Raw genomic sequence first — 22,914 nt, forward strand, 5'->3', positions numbered from 1 at the left:
AAAAAAAAGGAAGGAAAATTTAAAAAGAATTCTTCTTGGCTTTTGAAAGATCTCAAATATTTGAGAATGTTGAGGATGCAGAGGTTCCTGTGCTGATACTTTCAGGAAGAATGAACTCTAAAGTAGCACATGCTGAAAAAAGCATTTGTGTATGCATCAAAGTTCCATGAAGGTACAAACAGAGCACAATCAAGACCATGCAGAGAGGGATCTCTTGTGGAAGTGAAACCGTGACTGTGGCACTGGAGCTGCTGCAGTCCTCCTGATCAGGAAATCCTTAGGACACTTGTCCAGAAAACGTATATCACCCACTCACCTTTCTTCTCTTCCTCCCTCTCTTTCCCTTTCAAAGCCTATCTTTCTTTTATTTCTTTTTCCTTTTTCCCTCCCTCCCTCCCTCCCTTCCTGGGGCCAACTTTGTCATGCTGCGTTCATAAATCCCATGGGGAGATGTGTTGTGGACTCACTCAGGGATGTGGATGTGCCTGGCATTCACCTGCTTGAAATAAAAAATAAACACAGGAAAAGAAAATAAACAAAGGAAAAAATCCATTGGGTTGAACCAAATCAAAACATTTTTGCCCAACTGGGTACTTTTGTTTAAAGAATAACTATGGATAAGTAAGGTAAGCCTGTAGAGACAAAGTCTTCAGGACAGCTTTACATTCCTTGGAAACAAAGATTTTCAGGCATGTTTGTAAAGCTTTTGGAGTGAGCCATCAATCTGCAAAGTCCATCCAGAGAAACCTAGAGGGGGATGACTCACATGAAGAATCATTGACACTGTCACTTCACTGGCAGCTCTAAGGATGGGAGAGAACAGCACGAATCAACTGTGTTGGATGAAACAAAATATTTTTATATCCTACTATAGATGAGAAAGTATGACAAGCTTGTAGAAAGCTGCACAGAGAGTCTCTGCAGGCTGTATTTTGTCATGCAGCTCCACTGAAGTAAATAGTGAGTTTCAAGACAAGAGAGATCTGATGTGTGTGAGAGTGTCTGAGCATCACTGACTGATGTACCAAAGCACAGGACAACCTCTGGTCTCCACAGGGAATGGGGAAGCAGTGCCTCTGCCCCATGGATGCATTTCTTCTCTTTACCACTGAGTGTTGATTTCTCTGTGATCTGTAAGAGGCTTAATAATTCACTCTTAATAATTTTATTTCTCATCAAGCTTTACATTCAGAAAAGAGGAAGCCGTTCCTTGGAAAGAACAAGCTCGATTGCTGCTCACACTGGTTTACCCACCTGTACCCTCGTCTCCTTCACCACACCACAGGGAGAGTTCCCAGTGTTAAATGGTTCATTAAGTGGGAGATATGGGCTCCCTTCCAGTGAAAAGAGAGGACATACAGTATTAAGCAAATCCAGTATTTTTTGTGTAGACAAGGTCTAGGTGACATCTTACAGGGGAAATAAAATATAGTGCAATTTGACTCGTTCAAGACATTCTGCTTGCCGGAAATTGAGGTCTTGAAAAATTCTCAAGCAACTTAGTACACCTGCAGAATGATATGAATCTTTTCTCTGTGTTTGAAACTAGGGCAAATTATACCCATGTGTATACTGAAAAGTCTTTGCAGGTGGATGTGCTAGTTCAGCTTTTGACTGCTGAATCTTGGGGACTGAATTAATGGCTTTGAGATTTAGTAATGCACAGCTGTAGTTTTCTTATCTTTCACACCGTTTTACATTGTGAAGCAGAAGCAACGGGGCAGCAGACTTTAAAACAAGCTCACACAGGACTTTGCTGTTTGTTTACATCATTTTTTTAAAGTCAACTAAAACGAAAATCACTCATTTCCTAAAGAATAAAATATGCACTAGGAAAATAACAAAAATAATAAAAATACCAATAAATAGTTAATCAGTTTCTGTCAATCTCAAACCAAGTAATGCCGTTACTCCCAAAACATATGACCCTCTCATATTTTCTGTGTGTGTTTTACAGTATTTACCAGAAAATTCTTGTGCAAAAACTCGATTGAGCAGTAAGGAATTATACAATGACTGCTGCAACATAGCTTTTGTTAGTTATACTGGCTGCTATTTAACATTTATTAAATGTGGGATGCATAGCTTTTCCGTCCACCTTTCCCAGTGTACTTTTTTTTTTCTTTTTTGATTAATCCATGTATATCCCATAAACAATCTCCACATACTAGGTAGTAACGAGTATAAAACCCATATTGAGGTGCTGGATTATTTCCTATCATTTAAAATTCACTCCTTTCACGTTTTCTTGTCGCTTTAGATCTCCTCCCATTCGGCTGCAGTGCCTGCTAACAGTGAAACCATCTGTTTCCTGAATTGAAGCACAGCCACAAGTAAAGGAAGCTTTTGCACGTTGCCAGTGCCATGGCATACATGCTCCTGCCCTGGTGCAGGCCCTGGAAGACATCTGTTTCACATGGAGTTTGCCTCTGTGCCATCCATTTGGTTATATTTGGGATTTTTATGCATTACCAGTATGGATCACATGCTGGAAACAACACTCATGTCAGATTTCATAAAGGGATTGAATCCGAAATGCTGAGATGTGGCAGCTTCACTTCAAAAGTATGGATATATATCTGTATGCCTTTTATATGAAGTTTTCAAACTCCTAGTTTTCTAGGAAGTAATACCTTTCATTTTTACTTCATTAAATTTCCTTCCTACTTATCTGTCTATACACACTTCTTGAATTCCTAAAAACATGTGCCATTTTAATAATTCAGTGTGATTCTTGGCTTTATGGTTTCTTTTCTTTCAAACTTTTCATTTGGTTTAGTGAGAAGCACTGGTGGTAGGGGGACAGTTGGACTAGAAAATCTGAGAGGTCTTTTCCAAACTTAATAGTCTGTGATTGCATGATTCTATGTATGACTGGTATATATGTATTTCATTTAGTTTATATTATTCAGGATTAATACAGTCCTGAAGCCTTTTGCTGATCTGATCAGAATATGCTGAGTTTCTCCCATTTTACCTGCATCTGTATGTAGTTTTGTACAATACCGTGGAGAATGAAAGTCTATGATGTCACCTTTTGGCCACTGCTCTCATTTGAGCATCTTTATTATGCATTTCCCAGGGAAACTTCACTAACTTGCATCTCTGCATGAGAATCAAATGACTGAACACTGTTCACTGGTGAGTAAATGAACTGATACAAGTAAAGAAAAGGAAAGATAAAGAATCATAAAATGCACTTTGTCTAACTGAGTTTTGCATCTGTATTCTTCCAGTGTATGGTAGGATGAGACATGGATTTCAGAAAATACAATAGAAATAACTGTTCTAGTAGTAAACTGTGGCTTCCACTGTTCAGTCCTTCCTTAGAGCTGGAGAGAGATGATCATATCTCCTGTGGAGCATAAAATATATCTGAGCAAACCTGGGCTATTGGTAAGATTCAGCAGGGCAGAAACCTTCCTCAAGGACCTCTTGAAAAGGGAAAGAAATGTATCTGATCGCTTCTTTTTAAAAAATTATATATAAGGGAGGTCTAATGGAAGAATTTTAGAAGAAAATGTTTCTTTTTGGACTTTAGGCTATAAATTCAAAATCCAGGCCTATCTTACCTCATGTTAGATAACTCCTCTTTAGCCTGGAAAATTCATAGCACTATCATATAAGAAGTACCAGTGGTGCCTGATTATTTGACAGAAAGAGTTATCTCTGCTATGCTGTTGGCATTTTTTCTTTGCTTGCCTTTTTTGCTAACAGTTACTTAAGGTAGAATTAAGAATTAAGGCATTAGAAACACCTGGGTGTAGCAATAGTCTTTGTTAAGATTGACCACTTTCTGCTACCACTCTGCTAACAGTCCTGCTTACACACTGCACCTCTGAAACCTCCTTCCAGGAGAGCCAGAGAATCTGGAGCTTCTTGCATCTCCATGTGGGATGAGGATGAAAGAGGGGAATGAGAATGAAGGTAAAAAGCAGCTTTTTTCACACGTTGTATTTTAGAAAGGTTATTTCTGATGCAGAGTAGTTTGAAAAGAACAAGGTGTTAGTATTGATTCAAATACAAAACAGTGTATTTTTAATTTCCTGTGAAAATTTCTCCAAAGAAAATTGAGAATAAGATGGAGAATACAGTAAAGCTGTGTTTGTTGCAGTTCTGACATTCAGATAGTGAGACAGACTTAACTCAGGGAACTGTTCTATGTGTTTTCAGCAGTGGCTTTTTCCAGTAAAACTGTCAGTTTTATAACACAGTCATGATTTCAAAACACAGCAATGCAATATTCTGGCTGAAATCAAAGACAGACTACGTATTTTATGTCTGTATATTTTCAAGCCTTAACAGTAAAGCTGGTTGTTAGTCTTTTTTTAGAACTTTGGAAATGAAACCACACTAATGATGTCAGAAAGAAAAAAGAGTGATGTCTCAGGAAGAGCCAGTTTCTTTAGGTCTCCTGGTGAAAAATTGAGTTCTTTCCAATAGCCAGTTTTTAATTCCACTGCAGATTTCTGGTGTGGATGCAGGATGATCCTAGCAGCTAGGATGGATCAGTGCAGGAGTATGCCTGGCACCTAAACAACAATATTTTTATTTTTATTATTACATTTCCCCCATTTACAGACAAATCAATTATCATTTATATAAAGTCTCTATGTCTAACCACTCACAGTAGTCTAATATGATGATTATCTAAGATCTCTGAAGCAATCATTCTACCTTCCTTCTCAGATTGGAATGACTGATTTTTCTGTGCATTTGTAAGTATGGGGTAAATTAATATATATATATATATTTTCCATTAAAAGACTTTGATGTTTTGCTTTTTTTTTGGCTGGATGTCATTTATTCAAAAGGAAGCTTCACCCTACAAAGAGAAAACAGCTGTTTGGATGAAACTGCTATATGTGTACAGAATGTTTTGATAGCCAGCCTCTCGATTCTAGAGATGAGATATGTACTTTCCAGAGGCAGTGAGTAGCAAATCTCTGGTTCATTCTCCAAGCAATCACTTTTATATAATGCAATGACCTACCTAAAAGGTTCAGTCTTTGGGGCATGAGTGGCAATGAGGCCAGTTTCACATGGCATTTACGTATTAATCTAGTATATTAGCAGTCATTTTCCTGGTCAAATGAGAAGATTGCACAGTGACAGTTTATGGCCTAAACCAGGGAGACAGATGCTATTTTTGAATTCTCTTGGAGGATGCTGCACTTGCGAATGTGCCACCTGAGTCTTTTGCAACTTGTGTGGGAGAACTTACAGACTTGGCTTAAGTCTGTAAGTTCATTTCTGGCCCTAACGAGGGAGGACATTTCAAGTCTTATGCAACACTGTGCTGCGGGGAGGCCACAAAGGACATATCTCTATCCGCTGGGTGAGAGACTGAGTGTGGTGCTAATGAAGAGGATTGTATGTTAAAATATCAGGCAGTCCTTGTGCCTGCCGCTTAATGACTGATATTTGTCTCCTGTGTAGCACTTTCCAAATGAAGAGTGTGAGTGGGCCACTGCCTTAATGGTAGCACATGTGAGCAGCTTGTGAGATTGCCCTCCCCAGACCCTGCTTCCAAAGGCTTGGAAATGAGCAGCACTTGCAGTCACAGTGATGTGGATCTTGGTATCAGATTGAGGATTATTCTCATGTATTTTTCAAACCTCAAACATGCTCTTCCCTGTCAGAGATGTTTGCTCTTTCATTAGCTTACACAAAATACCTTGTGACAGTTAAAACAAACATCCATTTAAAGCTCTTAAACAGTACTTTTTCTATCCTACTGAATCATTCAGAAATTTAATTACATTTAATCACTGGCCCAAATGTCAATGCTTCTTATCTAGCTGCTATAACCCCACAAGAGAGAGCTGAGATTTTGAAAAGAAGCAGGAAAAAGAAGTCTTATGCAGCTAAAGTAATTATGTGTTCTTGGATGAAAACAGGTGGTAGTGTAATATTGTTCATCCTGGTCTTAAGAAGTGATGGTTTGAGTATATTCAGAATGGAAGATTCCCCTCTCTAAGCTGCACAGACAAGAAGACCTTTAGTGTGTGGAGAGAGACAGTCACATTAACCTGCAAGTGTGCCTAATTTGGGTCTAGTTCTAAGAAGGAAGCTTACACAGGGACTTTCTCACCAGGAAGGTTCAGTTGCTTTCTGAACAAAAATTTAAGTGGAAGTCTTGTAAACCCCAGCTGTTTGCAGATATCATAGATAGCTACAGCAAAGTTTAAAGATCTATTCAAAGAGATCCTTACTGCTCCACCAGAGGAAGATAAAAAGAAGGAAAAGCACAATTCAGCTTGACTCAGAGACAAAAATTCTTGAAGATCGTTATACATTGAATTGGATGGCATTTACGTATACTTTCCTGGCTAGAAGAAGTCAGATGGAAAGGAATGTTTTTAACACTGAAGTTTTAGTATAGAAAGATTCTGAAGAACAGCCACAAAGACAGAGGCAGAGTGGCATTTAAATGACATGCACTGAGAAGAGAAAAAAGAGCTTCTGCTTAGGAGTGTGTGTGTGCAAAGCTGAAGTTACATGCCTCCACAGTTCATGTATGAAGTTAACAAGGGGTTACTGAAGAACACACTTGAGTTGCTAAAGAGCATGGGACACCTGTTATCTAGGAGATGTGCATGCCTTCACAAGAGATAAATTAAAATTCTCAAAGACTCTGTAGCTAAAGCAAAGCAATTGCATCTATACGTCATTTACTCTGAAAAAATATCACAAACGCTGGTTGTTGTTTGACCTTCATTGGTCTGTTTGACTAATCAGTGGGGAAGTAACTGATTGATTGTCAAGTTGTGGGAATGGAATATCTTTTGTTTCTTCATTTATTTACAATAGGGTATTTGTTTATGGATGAGCTTCAGTAAGTTGCAATTCCGTGTTTGTCTGTGTCTGAGAAGTGTCAGAAGATTGACTCTGACTTTTTGAGAGAATGTGTTGCTTTTTGAGAGACTAGAAAAATGCAAACATTCTTCACTGTGGAATGGTGTGTGTGGATCAGAATGGAAATAAAATAATCTGTTGTTCAGAAGAAGCCTATGGCTATCTCAGCACTACAATTTGAACAGTGTTGAAGGATTTCTGTGAATGATGGTCAATCCACAGTTCTGTTATGGCCTTGATATGTTTCTTTTACTGAGCTACAACTGTAGATTACTAATGACGTTGCAACTGTAATTTTTATAAATGGATATACAAAATATAGATAGCAGAAAATGTATTATGGTGTCATGGTAAGGTGGATGGCATGTAAAAAAAAAGGAAAAATTTCAGCACGCACACTGAGTTGTATAGCAAGAACAGTAGCACTGCGTATGTTTTTCATTTAAAAACTGCTATAAAATGAAACGAGAAAGTGGAATATCATCAATGAAATTGGATGCCTGGGTCATTCCTAAAACTGGGTGGGTGAAATAGTTGGGGTTTTGGAGGCGATAGTGAGGACAAATGTGTCTTCTGCAACCGAGAAACTTCATGGAAAAGTGCATATTAGTCATCTGATTAACATGCTGAAATACCCAGAAATCTGATCTCAAGTCCTAGCCTGATATTCCCAGAGATATGAAGCATGCCTGTGGTAACTCAAATTTTATGCTTGAGAGTTTTGTGAATGAAAGAATGGTTAAGTGTAATTCATGCATATATATCTACAAATATTTATAATTGTATTAATACCACTATACCTACAGTGTTGCTGAATAGTTTGTGAACAGTTTTTGTCCAGAATATATTTTGTATATTTTATATTTTGTACTAACCAGGGCACCGTTATTGCTGTTCATCCTTGCCACAGTGGTGACAAGAAGGGTACACCATCTGGAAGAAACCATGGTGAGAAAGTTTGAGCTGCCTGTCATCTTTTTTTAATGAAATAATTGCTTATTATAGCAGACTGAAAAAAGTTATAAAATAGTTGATATATCTGAAATAAATAACACTGATGAAACTCGCTTCTGTAAAAACAAAGAAGCTCCAAGTCTGTGGCAAGTATATGCCTTACATTTAATACATTGAATGCAGACAATTGATGCTTTCCAAATACAGACTGCCAAGTGCACAAAGAGCAAAGTTTAGTCAAAGTTCATCCTCAGGTCATGCACTTAGAGCAGCCATCAATCTGGAAAACCTCTCAGTAACCTCCACATACTTCCAGATAAGATCTGGGGTCCTTTGTGTCCTGATTAGAGCATGCAACAGTTAATTTGTTTTAAATAGGAAATTAAACAGTCGTGTAAAGTATTATATGAGGGTCATAAAATGGTTCTCGAGGTGTATTGGTGAGGTCTGATTGGGATTCTGACTCCGCATCTTGCTGCAGCAAAGAGGAGCTGAATAACTGAAGAAAATAATTGCAACCTCTTCTTAATGGAAAAATAACAAGAGAAGAAGTCTTGAGAAAGTGCTAAATTGACTAAAAAATCCTTAAATGGTTTAATTCTTGGAGACACTGTCCATCTGTGATGAGGCCTTGAAGAACTTGTGTGCCTCCGGCAGTGCAAAAAGCACTGCTGGGTCAGGCTGCTAACAGGAGACAGTGAAAGAGCTCCTCAATACCAAACACATTAAAAAGGATAGCTTGTTAGAAGGTGGTGGAAGGTGTCATAAGTTTACATAAGTTTACATAAACATAGTTTATCTTTTTATAGAGGGAGATTACCTTTTTATTTTTTTAAATATTGCATTCAAATCAACGGGTTTCAGCTCTCTGATAGGAAAACAAGGTTTTTTACTGTTATTCAGTATGTTATTTTGCTGTTTTCTGAGCAGTCACTTCTAACAAATCTTGAGTAAAACACAGCAACTTTTGAAGAACACCAAGTATGTCATATGTTTCCAGAGATGAACTGTGCAGTGTGACCTGATGGGACATCATTGTAAGAATAAATGGCAGGTATGCATAATTCAAAGAGATTACTATAGACATGATACTATGTAGGATGTGATAGAAGTTCTGGTGTAATTTCAATTAATTAAGAAAAATTTCAGCAGAATTCTGCATGTTAAATAAGCCACTGTGCAGGAACTCTGTCTGCTGTAATGGAAGGGATCTCATGTAGCCTCACATTCATTCCACTTTCCTACTGTTTACAGTGTGACAGATACTGATGCAATAGGTGGGAAGTCCATAATCATGAACTTAGCATGAAAGAAAAAGAGTACCAAAACATTGAAGTTTTATTTGAACATGAGGCTGCAGCAAATACATACTCATTTCTTCTCTTTCATTCCTTAATGAGCTTTATCAGTGGAGAATTGAAAGGAAATTTCAACAATGTATGGAAGAGTTATGACTATTTATTACAAATAATGCACACACACATGCACAATGATTTGCAGTTTGTTACAGCCGTGCACTACCACACAATGTCACACATACAAGAATTTTGGGGAATTTTGTTAGTTATTCACATTATCCAGAAAGTACATTGCAGAGGATATGTTCTGCAAGTTTGTTAGCTACTGATAGCAATTATTTTCCTGTTTTAAAGATTCTTGTCATCTGAGGTGTGTTAGCTGCCACATATGGCCAAAGAGACTTGTTATATCGTCAGCTAATTAAATGTCAAGTAGTCAGAAAAATCACCGACACGCTTTCTGAAAAAATATCCTTCTTCAGAACAATTTAATGAGTACTCATTAAAAAATCCCCGTTTTATGAAAATCAGGATGAGTATCAGGTTTATCAAAGACTACATGTGTTCCTAAATAATTCTAAGACCCCAAAGAGGACTGTTCATTCTATAGAGAAAAATTTTCCTCTTGTTCTGTACTCTTTCTTCAGATGCTGAGTTGGGGGCATGGTCTGGTGGTGGAAAAGAAGGATACAGGATTTAGGGTAGGTGATGAATAGAACCTCTGCTCTGCCCTTTCAAGCCATGAGCCAGCATGAAGAGGGAAGGTCTGCGTCATGCAGTGTGTGAGTGTGTGAGCAGAAGTGGGAGGTGTGGAGAAGATTATGACAGGGCTAGCAATTAAACAGGCCCAGGAGCTGGCCATAGCTACCCAGCTACAAGTGACTTTCACGAGTGGTGAATTTTGATGATGCTAACATTTCGGTTGAAGTTCTTCTTAGAATCTTCACCATGAATGGCAAGGGCATAGGGTGGTAGAGAAGGGGTGTGTTGGTAAAGGCTCTACCAAAAATACTCCACTAAATGTAAAGTTTGCCTTTGTCAAGCAAGAAGCACCGATAATGTTGAGGAGGATCTATCTAAGGGTGGTGTACTCTATAACTATTAGTAACCCTGGGATAACAGAAATTTACGGAGGGATTGTCTTGGTGCTCAGGAAGACCAAACCAGTGCGCCCATTCACTAAGAACATTGAATGAATACCGTTCTATTGCTCAGCTGGATGGAAGAATGCACAGAATGTAACACTGTATTCTTTTAAACTATGGATACTGATCTGAGTTATTTAACCTAAAGAAACAGTTTTTGTTTTTGTTTTATGTTAAACAAACATTATGGAGTTTTATTATTTAATGTTAATTTGCAGTGATATACGAGCAATTTGAATCTCTAAGTAGAAATAAAAGAGTCTGCATGGTGTTCTCAAGGTTGTAGCTTTCGTGAGAATTTCTCTGATGTCATAAACTGAAAGAGCTAGTCGTAGGAATCTCAAGATGAAAATTATAGGCCTAGTAATGCACAGAAGGAGAGAGTTTAAACATTAAGAGCCTTAAGTGGGCCATTTGTGATGTTTACACCTTCTCCGAAGACACAGGATTCCAGAAAAAATAGTTTTCATCCCTGCAAAAAGCATCTAGTTTTTCCATTTTCTCACTGAAGATGTCACTTTGTGCTCAACCAGCAAGAAGTCAGAAAGATTATTAAATTTAAACTCGGTCACAAAAGAAGAGTAAGACATTTGGAATACTGTAGCTTTTAATCTGGCTTGGATAAAATTTCAGCATCTTGTCATACCAGTCCCATTATCCTCTGGCATCAGTGTTGTATGACATACCAGAAAATAATCATATAATCCTGGCAAAGACAAGACAGTGCTGAGATTACACTGGATATAAAGAAAGGTTGTCAAGCAATCACAGAGTATCATATTTTTCACCGAATATTGTATTTATCTGTTGGATCTTTAACCCAGAATGCCAAATGCAGACCACTGTAAATCTTACAGTTGGAAAAAAACAAAACCCAACAAAGCAAAACAGAACAAAACAACTAGAAGCTTTGCAAAATCTTACTATGAGAGCAAGAGTAGCCTCCTGCCTGAATCAAATCTTCCTTTTCTGTTAATTTTAACAAATTTGATTTCAACAAAGTTGATTGAATATATACTAATCCAAAGACTGATTGAATAATTTGAGAAAAAACAAAATGATATGTCGTTTTAGAAAATATAATCTATGCCTTTGTGCTCTCTTTCCTTGACAAAAAGATAAATTCCTGTATGTATGTATATTTATCTGTTTAACAGAAAGCTAAAGTAAAACTAAATCAGAGCTATGTAACGAGCAAGCATTAGCTGATGTTACTTAAATGCTCCACACAAATAATTTTGAGAGACCTATCGGAGGCACTTTGGTGTGCACTGCATTTGTACAGAAATTTGGTATTAATAAAGTGTCTGCTGAATATTCAACACATTACATCTGTGGGAGATGTAATGCTCTATGCCTTTGTATTTTTGTGCATGCAAGAGTTAGAAATTGCCTGATATGCAGCAGCACAGTGTGTTAGCATCATACACCCGCACCACCTGACATGTTCTGCTCTTGAAAAGGAGGATTAACAATAACCAGTGACATTCTCAGTACACCATTTCATAACAGAACATGTAACTTCCCGTTTTGATTAAGGAGAGAACATATTCATATCTGTAATTCCTTGCTTGTGAATATACAAATAAATTTAAACTCAATATTATAATCTATTAAAAAGGTACACTTTAAATAATGGGTATAAAGCATACTTAAATATCCAAGTCCTTGAATTCAATTCTGGATTGACCTTTGTAATAAAAGATCACCTAAAGTTCTCTTTGTTAGTTCCTCTCTCTTTTTCAGTAACTTGTTACTTAACAGGTCTCCAAGAAGAGGATATTAAAAAGGAGACAACGTGGGGAAAAACATTTTTTAAGAAGTTTAGATAAACAAATCTTTAAAAGAAGTTCTGTCACAGATTGTTCACTGTTTTCCTAATGGGGCAGCTATTTCCAATTGAAATCTAGTTTTATTTTTCCACACTGGAGATAGGAGTTTGTTTTTGAACTTTCCTGGTTAGAATCGTGTAAAAGGTTCAGGAGAATGCATTCATTTATAGAAATTTATAGCCAAGAAGGGTAAGGTCAATTCCGTCCACAAAATGCTAGCTCAGTTGCCAATCATTTCAAACAATGAAGGTTTTCCATCAGGGCTTGCACTATGTAATTTACTGAATATTTCAGACTATCCTTTGGCATCTTAATTTCTCCAGCAGTTCTCCCATGTCAGAGGCAGAAGACTAGTGGTTCAGTTATTTATATTTCCAGAGTGAATTAACAAAAGCAGCTTTCATGGTATTCTTCGGTGTTTCAAAACATAGACATGCCTGATTGGAAAATAAGGTTTATACTGAATTGCCATTGAAAATAACGTTAGGATAATTTATGGAAAAGGAATTCACATAATGACTGTATTTGGTAAAGCTGCAAATTGCTTCACTGGTTTTGTAAGTTTGATATTCCTGAGGCCTTGGGATGAACTTGCTGCTCTTCTGATGACATCCAATCCCTTACACAAAAAATAGTCCTACAACATATTTCCAGCGTTGTTCCTGTTTTCCCCTAAGGAATAAATGTTACAGAAAACAAGTTGGAAGTTTGGAACAGTGAGTTACTATGTGTAATCTGTTATTTTTATGTGAAAGATGTTTTTCCTTTTTTAAGTCTCCAGTAAAGTCCAAGGCTGGATGGCATGAAGTATGGCAAGGCTGCTAACTGTACACACATCTGTTTTCCACAGTGAGCACTTGGAAATTTCAAAGTATACAGCACTTGTCAGAATCTGTCTCTATGCAATTGTGTTCCTAGATGTAAATATTTTATGGAAATGAATGCAAGGCAACACAAAGCAATCAAGTGAACATCTCATAGGTCTCCTGGAAGGATCTCAGGGGTTGTTATCAGCCTAGACACATCCACAAGTCATGGCTTTATTCTGAAGCAAGAAATGCTTCAACAGGTGGGAAAAAACAGCTAAGCACTACATCAATTAATGTATTCAATTACTGGCTGTGAAAGGGCAACCTAAGATTGTTTGACAAGACAAATTTTGGAGATTATATAGAGAAACTAATATCCTATGAATAATAGAGCAAGGCAAGAGTGACCTGCTCTGTCTCTGAGCATTCTCTTGTATTAGCCCAGAATAGAGCAGAAAAGCTTGTTTCACTGATTTACCTTGCACCCTGTCTCACAGTCTGCCACTTTCAACTATTTAATACATACAAGCATCTCCTACACAGTCAAAGGAAGGCACGATGAAGTGCTCGTATAAAAGTAGCTTGACATCTCCTTTGGAATCTGTAGGCAATGAAAACAACTCGCTGTTGTCGAGAATGAAAGACTTGTTCTGCAAGAGCAAGAACCATTAAGCTAATTACACATTTGCATTGATCTGGTGAAAACTGACTGAAGTTATATTAATACAAGCCTGATGTAAACCAATTTAGATGTATTTACAGGAGTTTTCACCAGTTTAATTGATTTAAAACCAATTTCATGCAGAAACAAAGCCATTTTTCCTTTTTTTTCTTCTTTGCAGTCTGAAAATTAAGTAATCATTTCAACTTGAGTTATGAGAAAGAACTGTACATTAAAAATGTATATGTATTGCTTTGCAATCATGACTCTCATAACTACTACTATGTGTAACATTCTAGAAAGAGATCTCAAATTCAGACTTCTCAGGCAGGATTGGAATAAGATATTACTCTCATATGAGGGTGAAATTGTAATTTACTGCTATGCTTGTTTTATGCTACTTATAGGGAAAAAAATTATCTTAAATTTTAAATTCCATATTAATATAATGGCATAAGAGTAAAGTGATGTCATATTTATTTCTGATTAAAATTCTACAAGGACATTTGTCTAAAATGTGTTTCACTGTCATACTTGGACCTAGTTATCTACTAGAATGCAGGGGCGTTCCTAGTAGAAATTGCAGGGGGAGAGGGGAACACACCAGGCTCCTAAAACACATGCCAAAAGTTGCATGTTCTGTCAAAATATGAGGGATAGAGATATCAGTGTCAAAGAGACAGGATAGCAGGGACTCTGGTTCTGCAGCATAGCAGAGAAATTAAGGGCCATTTTTTAGATATAAACAGTGTGTCCATGTAAACATAAGCAAGTTCTTGAGCATGCACAGATGAAATAGAAGTACTAGGAGCATGTGTAAAAAAAGTGAAAGAATGCTGCAGACTTAGCAACGTAGACATGCTCTTGCAGAAAAGATAGAGTCTGTAGAAACCAATACTTCTGGAGAAAAATAATTGACTCATATTACATCAGTTTAGACAAGACAGGTTTCTTCTATCTAAGGTTGATTTATTGTTTCTCCTTTAGAACAAAGTTGCCTCCATAATAAAAATACATAGAAATTTGTATTTTTCTTCAGTTTTCTTAAATAATTTTTATTTTTCATAGTAAAATATACATAATTTACACTATTTAGTTTTGTCTTAAGTTATACTTTATTTAATTCTTAACACTAAAAATTACTTTGCATGGCATAATTCAAAATAGTGATATAGGCAATTAAATAATTAAGCACTTGTTCAGAAATATAGACATATGAATTGTTTTTTTATGACAAAGTTATCAAACATGATTTGATGAGTAATTTTCTGCCCCACTGCAAATGATTTCTTGATGAAATGTACTGTAGCTAGTAAGACAAAATCCACTATTTTCACCTCACCAGAACTGTGCGCAGGCTGAAATCATCGTCATATCATACTTCAGGGGTGACATGATTGCTTTTCACAACTCCTTGAAAGAAAGTTATGGTGAAGTGGGAGTTGGCCTTTTCTCCATAACTAGCAATAGAATGAGAGAGAATAGACTCAGGTTGTGCCAGGGAAGGTTCAGGCTGTTCCAGGGAAGGTTCAGGTTGGATATTAAGAAAAATTTCTTCTCCAGAAGAGTGATCAGGCACTGGAATAAGCTGCCCAGGGAGATGGTTGGATCACTGTCCCTGGAGTTGTTCAAGAAATGTGGAGATGTTGTACTAAGGGAAATGGTGAGCTCTTGTGTGGCCCCATCTGGAGTTCTGTGTCCAGGCTGGAGCTCCCTGCATAAGAAAGACGCAGAGCTCTTGGAATGGATCCAGAGGAAGGCCACTAAGATGATAAGAGGGCTGGAGCACCTCTCCTATGAAGAAAGGTTGAGGGAACTGGGCTTGTTTAACTTACAGAAGAGAAGGGTCCGGGGAGACCTCATTGTGGCTTTCTGGTACATGAAGGGAGTGCATAAACAAGCTGGAGTACAACTGTTTGTATGGAGGACAAGGGGGAATGATTTTAAACTAAGACGGGGAAGGGCTTAGGGTAGATATTAGGAAGATGGCTCTGGGCAGCCTGGTCTAGTGGTCGGCAACCCTGCCTGCAGCTGGAGGGTTGAAACTAGACGATCATTACTGTCCTTTTCAACTCAGGCCATTCTATGATTCTATGTTTAGTGAGGAAATATTGGTGATAGGTGGACGGTTGGACTGGATGGTATTGGAAGACTTTTCCAACCCCAATGACTCTGTGATTCTACGTATCCTCTACAGGAATTCAGCCTATAAACTTAAAAGCATCTGTTTCTACAGTTCCATTTTGCCGGTTCTTTTTCTTTGCAAGTATCTGCACAAGTTCTTCACTTGAGAAAGGTGAATTCTTGTCAATGAACTAAGTGCTCATATTTTGTTTCAGGGCTTTCTGAGAGCCTCAGGGATATATGCCCTCAGGCATCCTGACCTCGGTATTGGAGTAATGTGGACTGCTGAAACTGTGGCACAGGCTGCTCTCTTCCAGGTATGCAGTCACAGAAATTAAATTAAAATACAAAACAAAAACAGCGAAACTTCTCAGTGCTAGAATTTTTCTTATTCTGTGGTCAACAGAGATGCTTCCTGGCTGGAAAATTCTTGATTATAGGTGTTAATCAAAAGGCGGTGAACCTCCTGTAACTTGGAAACTTTCTTCTTATAGCACAAGAAGTGAAGAAAAAGCCTGCAGATACTGGGAAATATTTTTATTCAGCTTCAGAGAGTTTTTGCTCTGCTTTTTCAGTTGCTGAAATCTCACTATAGAAAACATGCTGCTTCACATTACTAATAGAATACAGTAAAATGGAGCCAGGAAGTTAGTCCATAGGAATAAAATCAACCTTTAATGTAAATTATGTAGTGGATTATCAAACCTCTTGTCCCTCATCTAAGAAAAATGTGACACTCCTATCATACTGCAGATGGGAAGGATTTAGAGGCTGTTTATACAAATTTTTACCCTTAAATTTGCCTATTACACTGAAAACTCAGAGACTGCCTGCAGCTGTGTGTTTGTACAGCATATAAAATGATAGGGTCTGAAACCTCATCTGTTGCAAGGATATAGGCATAATAAGCATCGTTGGTAATGGATATTTTGAGCTATAACAAAAATTATCTGTAACAACAATTCCTCTGCCTAAAAAATTATTCTGTAAGCAAGTAGAAAAACACATTCCTCAAAATTTGTGATTGATTTAATGAAACTGTACTTGTTCATTTTAAAATAGTGTCTATGCTTGTGTGACGTTTGGCTGGAAGTGTTAGAGAAAAATTCTCCATAATCAATGTTGGTTCTTTTCTTTGCAGTATATGTGTTTATGCACATCTGTTCTCTTCCTGCTGTCATTATCTCATGGTGCTTTGGGCACTATCTCAGACAACTCACAGACAGAAAGATAAATAACACCAAGTGGGAGAGAAAAAGATGCAATCAAAGTATGGTCAAAATTTTGATGTAAGATCTCTCCTTTGGGGCATATGAAAAGTCAAATTCACTTTCAGAAGGTGTAAAAAACTCCAAGATGTGACAGCATCTGTACTGTCACTCCAGCTGCAACCACAGAAATGAAATTGTGTGAAATTTATTCCAACTATAAAGGATCATTATCAATGATGGCAACTAAATCTGCTTTATTTCCTCTTCCTGGACTATCTTTATATAGTCCTGCAGATGTGGTTCACAGCCAAAGTAGCATAATTTGGCACTGACCATGCACCGAATTTGTCATATCTGAACAAGAAAACAAATATGTATTAACCCACTTTTATTCCACAACACTAGACCATAATTCGGAATCAATTTTATATGCCTCTCATTGTCTGTTTCTCTGATGTGACAATTAGACCACTAGCAATGACAATTATGCTATTCAAAGTGTGCGCTGGGATTCAGGGGGTGCTAGATTCAAAACAAAGTCCTGAGGCTGTACACAGAGATAATGCATCATTCCATCACAATGTTTTACCAGCATTCCCAGAGCTGTGCCACCACACAAGCCCATAACATTTTTCACCAGGAAATTAGGTTGTTAAACCTAGCATATGACAATATGTTTAAGTTAAAAAACACACACACACACACACAAAAAAAACAACAAAACCCATCAAACTACAATGATGACAAAATAATGAAAAACCTCTGCCCCAGCTGCCAAATTGTCACATGACATCATCAGATATTCTGCACTTGTTTGCTGCCATTCAGACCAACCTGTCCTACAGCCTGAGCTTTGTGCTCCATCTCCCCTTACAGGGTCAGTGAGCTGGAAAATTACCACATGCTGCCACAGTTAGCTCAGCCAGGTCTTGTTATCATTGTTTCCAAGGAATTCATTCTTTCCATTATTCTACATATTGGGCAGACGTCCATACATGGAGGATTCAGCTGCGCTAGCTGGAAGGGCCAAATGTTAATGGGTTGGTATTGTCGGCAGAATAGCAGCACAATACGTGGGAAAATAAACCCAGACAGCTCATTGACGCTAGTTTAGGACCTCTAGACTTAAGGGTTAACATGTCAGGAGAATGTAAACAAGACTCCAGTAAACAAGGAGTATCATCTGTGTCCATATTCATAACCCATAACTTTTTCTTCTCTTCCCCCCCCTAGAGCAGCGTAAGTCTTCAGATACAAAGAGGCAAGAAAGTGGCGTGGATGGCCAGTGCCTTTCGCAGTACAGATCTGTAGGCCGTGTGCAAGAAACCGTGCAAACAACCCTGATTTATAAGGAATATTATTGAGCCTCTGGTTGAAACAAAGCAGTTTTGTTTCAAGCTTGCTTTATTATCAGTGTGACTGATAACAGAGCATGTGATTGTGGAAATTTAAAACTTATGATATGCATGTCATTTCTGATGTAAAAATGAAGGCAGAGCATGACTTTCTTCACTGGGCATGGAATTTCAAGTAAATGGATTGCACTAATGACAAATTTTATTTTCCTCTTAGGAAAATGAAAGTCTCAGCAATGCTTAGAAAAGATATAGTAAATTTTGAATATTCAGGAAAAATAAAATCAGGATAAAGAATAATATGTTTGAATTGTGTTGTTGCACCTTAATATTGATGGTGGGTTTTGTTGTTTCTCTCTTTTTCAGTTCAAACACTTTTCTCAGTGTTTTTCCATGCACTCCCTTGATGTCAGCAAATTTACAGAGTTTGGGTTCAAGTAGGAGGTGCTCCTACATGGGGCAGCTCTGCTGATCTCATCTGTGTCCAGCCCAGTGCCAATGGAAGGAGGACCAGGCTTGTAGGAATGAAGATTTGTAGGTTGTCTCCAGACAGGACGTGTCCCTGCCATCAGCAATGATAATGTTTCAGGTACTCCACTCATGTTGGAGAGAGATGTTCAGCTCCTTTAATAATTTGAAAGGAGTAATGTGAATAACACTAAAACATTCTATGCAAATGAGTCACAAAAACATCCATGCCAAGAGGGACGTATTTTAAAAATTGCTTAAAAATTAATCCCAAAGCAAGAGTGTCTGCAAGTGCCTGGGACTTAATTATCAGATCTGAATATACTCTTCTGACTCTGATGTCAGACTGGTGCTGAGGAAGGAAGAGATTGGACTTGGCAACCACTGAGTCTTTTTCTTTCGTTATTTTTTTTTCGTTATTTTTTAACATGACCTGGCTGCTCCTTTTGTGACAGCATATGATAATTAGCCAAGGCTACTGGCATTTCAAAAAGCCTACGTGAGTTTCAGCTTTTTAAACTTGCATGTGGTTAACATAGCTTTACTTCAGTGAATTAATTTTTTTTTGATAATGGAAAACTCTCCAAAGAACTGCAGAAAAGACAGGAGCACTATATATCTTGTTTCCTGCAAACAGTACTGAATGCACAGGAAGAATTCGCCGGTTCTCTAAAACCTGTCTGAATAGTATTTCAGATAGTAATGAGATGTGTGAAAATACTTGCACTAACCAAAAGTTAGGTTAGCCAGTTCACATCTCTATGAAATATACCCTAATTTCAACTAAGATTATTTCTTTGTCTGGCAGCTAATTTTTAAATAGTTGATGACATTAAGAGCCAATTGAGATTAATTTATTTTTGCATAAAAGTAATCTATGTGAAGGCTAGAGTTTCTATCGAAGCCCTCCAAGCAATCATTATTATCAGTCTGTAAACCATAAAAAATGTCTTGGGATAAAAAGATTTTTTTCAGTGTATGAAATATGACATTAAGATAAGCATTATAATTTAGTGTTGCTAGCTTGAATATAATCTTTTTTAAAATGTTCCAAAAGTGTAAAAAAGGGAGGAGAGAGACAGAGAGAGCGAAAGAGTACAATAAATGATAACACTATTTAAAATCAGTTATTTCAGGCATTCTGAAATGTGATGTTTCATCCTTAATTTTTACAGCTTTTGTATTTGTGCACATGCATCTTATTTCTAGTATATTTAGGGAAGATGGGAACTGGAAGTGAAACAAGAATGAAGCAATATAAATGAGCCCTTTGTGTGATCTTTTAAAAGTACAATACCAAATATACAGATTGCATTATTCAATGCAGCAGATTTTCCCTATCTTCACATGATAATAAAAGCACTTTGAGTGGGGAAAAAAGTGCAAAAAGAAATACATTTTAAAGTGGCATATAAATAACCACGTCCTACTAACATGAATGCAATTAGGGCATTTGATTTGTTTATTTACTTTTCCATTCTGAGTAATATGATGAATATGAAACAAGAAGACACAAATTCAGAAGTTAAAACTGAGTTATTAACCAATCTAGTGTAAATTTTAAAAGCTACTGACCCTAGCTGCACAAGTAAAAACAAAAAGTGTGAAAATTCAGATTGAGGACCCTTAGAAATGAGAAGAGAAAATATGATGGCAAAGAAGACAGAAGATCCTTCCTGTGGACTTCCAAGAACAAGTACAATCAGCTCTTTGCATTCATTTACCTGCTTATCACCAAGGCTGAAACAGCGTACAAATCTACGGAAGTTTCACCTGAGATCATCTACAAGATACAAGCTGTGTCCCAGTGAGCATTAGCCTTGCTTTTCTCAATGATCTGTTAGACTACTTTATCACTCCTAGCCTTGTGTTAGACCTAGGACCTTCCTGACCTAGCTCCCTCAAGATATTGACAAACTGTAAAGCCAGAAGGGACTTCCAGGTATGAATATTGGATAATTAAATCAAAATTACTTGAAAAGAAATCCATGCTTCTCATCATGTGGAAATAAAAATTCCTATACTCATACAAAAGTTTCTGAAAGACTGTAGGAAAAAAAAATAATCATGCATCAGCATGATTGTGGCCAATGATATCATTATTGTCCAAATAAATCTTTCTTAATCACGAGTGTTACACTTGTACTTTTGACTGCCATCTTTTCCCAATGAAAGTGTAGGTACTCTAGTATCCTTAACTGAAGAGAATAAAACAGCAGAACATCTCCCACTGAATATGTTGCAGTTTTGGCCAAAGAATATCATTGATATTCAAGGATGTTTAAGGCAATTAACAACTTCTGCCTCCTCATCACTTTGTCATCTTCTCTTCTCTCTATGAGAAGAAAGCAAAAACTGTTCAGCCAAGTATGTGAAAATTATACAGACTTTATGTACATGACCTATTGTGACATATTAACAGCTATCTATAGTATTAGCCATTTTCTATCATGTTACATTAATATTACGGACTTCTAGCATTTGATTGCCCTAATAAGTCATAATCTTGTAATTATTTCAAGCAATTTTCATATCAAATTAGTGAAAACAAAGGCTAACATAATCTGGGAGGGAAACTACGAGTAGAACATGGCAACACTTTTTGTATTTTTTCTTATGTATTAATGTTTCCTTTTTCCATTTCAACATTTTTCTCCAACATCTCATTCATTACCTTGTAGAATTAGCACATTATCTCATACTTTTAAATTAAGTTAAACCATAGAGAACCATTGTAGCAGTATTTAAGTGTCTTCTATCAAATTAACAGCTGTCAAGAGAAATGATAATGGCTAATGTTGAGGCTTGTGTAAGAAAACAAAATCAGAATAGAAGTAATGAAACTACTGAAACTTAAATAAGATGCAGATTAAGAATAATTCCTAGAAGAGTTGCTTACTAATGACATAGCAGTTTTCTCAAAGAAGTGGGGATAACTCTTTTACATTATACAATCAGTGCTAGAAAGAAAAAAGCACTGCCAGGTGCTCTCTGAGTATTAATATTATGCCATCCAGAAAGAAGACCTTGTTTTTATCTTCACCTTCTCAGATGCTATCATTCTAGACTGACTTGAAAGCTGAAAGACAAATGGTATTTAATGGAATTTTGAGTTCTTGGCTGACTGCAACAGTCAAGTTTCTAGTCAAGTTAATATAAAAAGATTTAAACAAAATTTTTTCAGAATCTGCCTGCACCACAAAAGAGGTGAAAATGTTCTCTTTGCTGCATGAGTATAAAACCTTCCACTTTGATGGTATATTTCATTTTGAATTCTCACAGTACTTTGCAAGTGCACAATTAGTTTAGCCTCACAACATCCCTCTGCAGGTGGTACTGTATTATCATGTCCATTTAACAGATGTTAAAAGTGCTTTATGTTAATTTCCAGTGTCAAACAGAAAAGTCATGACTATAGCAAAGGGGGCATTTATTCCAAGCGTTATCATCTTTGATGTTATGTAATCCTTAGCACAAAATGACATCAAAGTAATTGCTAGAATTGTAGCCTGTGTCTGCTGTTCTGGCAAAGCAGAAGGAGCACCTCTACGTAATAAAGCCAGTATGCAAAGTTCAGCCTCCTACAGCATTAAGGCACAGAGATCCCTGCTTACTGGGGACCACTTTATGAATAGCATGGTGTGCAGCAGGAGAGACTGTTTTGCCAGCAGTATTTTCTTCTCAGATATCTGCTTTACTTACTTCCAACATGTTTCAGAAGTTTCCTGTAAAGTCTCTGACCTCAAGCAAACATCTAGCTACTGCTCATGACATCCAGTAAGGAGGAAATCTTTCTAGTTCTGCTGCTTACATGTAGCTCGGACACACTGTGGGTGGCTAAGAGCCTTGTAGATCCTAATACTGTTCAGATGAGCAGGAGCAATTGGAAACAAAAGATCTCCAGATCATTCTCAGAAGAGGGCCAGAAATAGTGACAGCAAGGTTATGGTATGTACAAAAAGTGCAGGGGATATCTGGCAGTTCAGGGTGCTGTAAAACACATTTGTCCAAATATCTAAATAAAGAAGGAGAAAATAATATTTCTAGACTAGCTAAGAGAGATGACAAAGCAAACTAGAAGAACATAATTGTTGCTGAGATTGTAATGAGATCTACTAAGATTGCAAGGAAGCCCAAGGAATTACGAGGAATAAGTAGATGATAGAGGAGAAAGAAGTGACTTCACTCAGTTAAAAAAA

Source organism: Meleagris gallopavo, chromosome Z (assembly GCF_000146605.3).
Source record: "Meleagris gallopavo isolate NT-WF06-2002-E0010 breed Aviagen turkey brand Nicholas breeding stock chromosome Z, Turkey_5.1, whole genome shotgun sequence".
Taxonomy (NCBI): domain Eukaryota; kingdom Metazoa; phylum Chordata; class Aves; order Galliformes; family Phasianidae; genus Meleagris; species Meleagris gallopavo.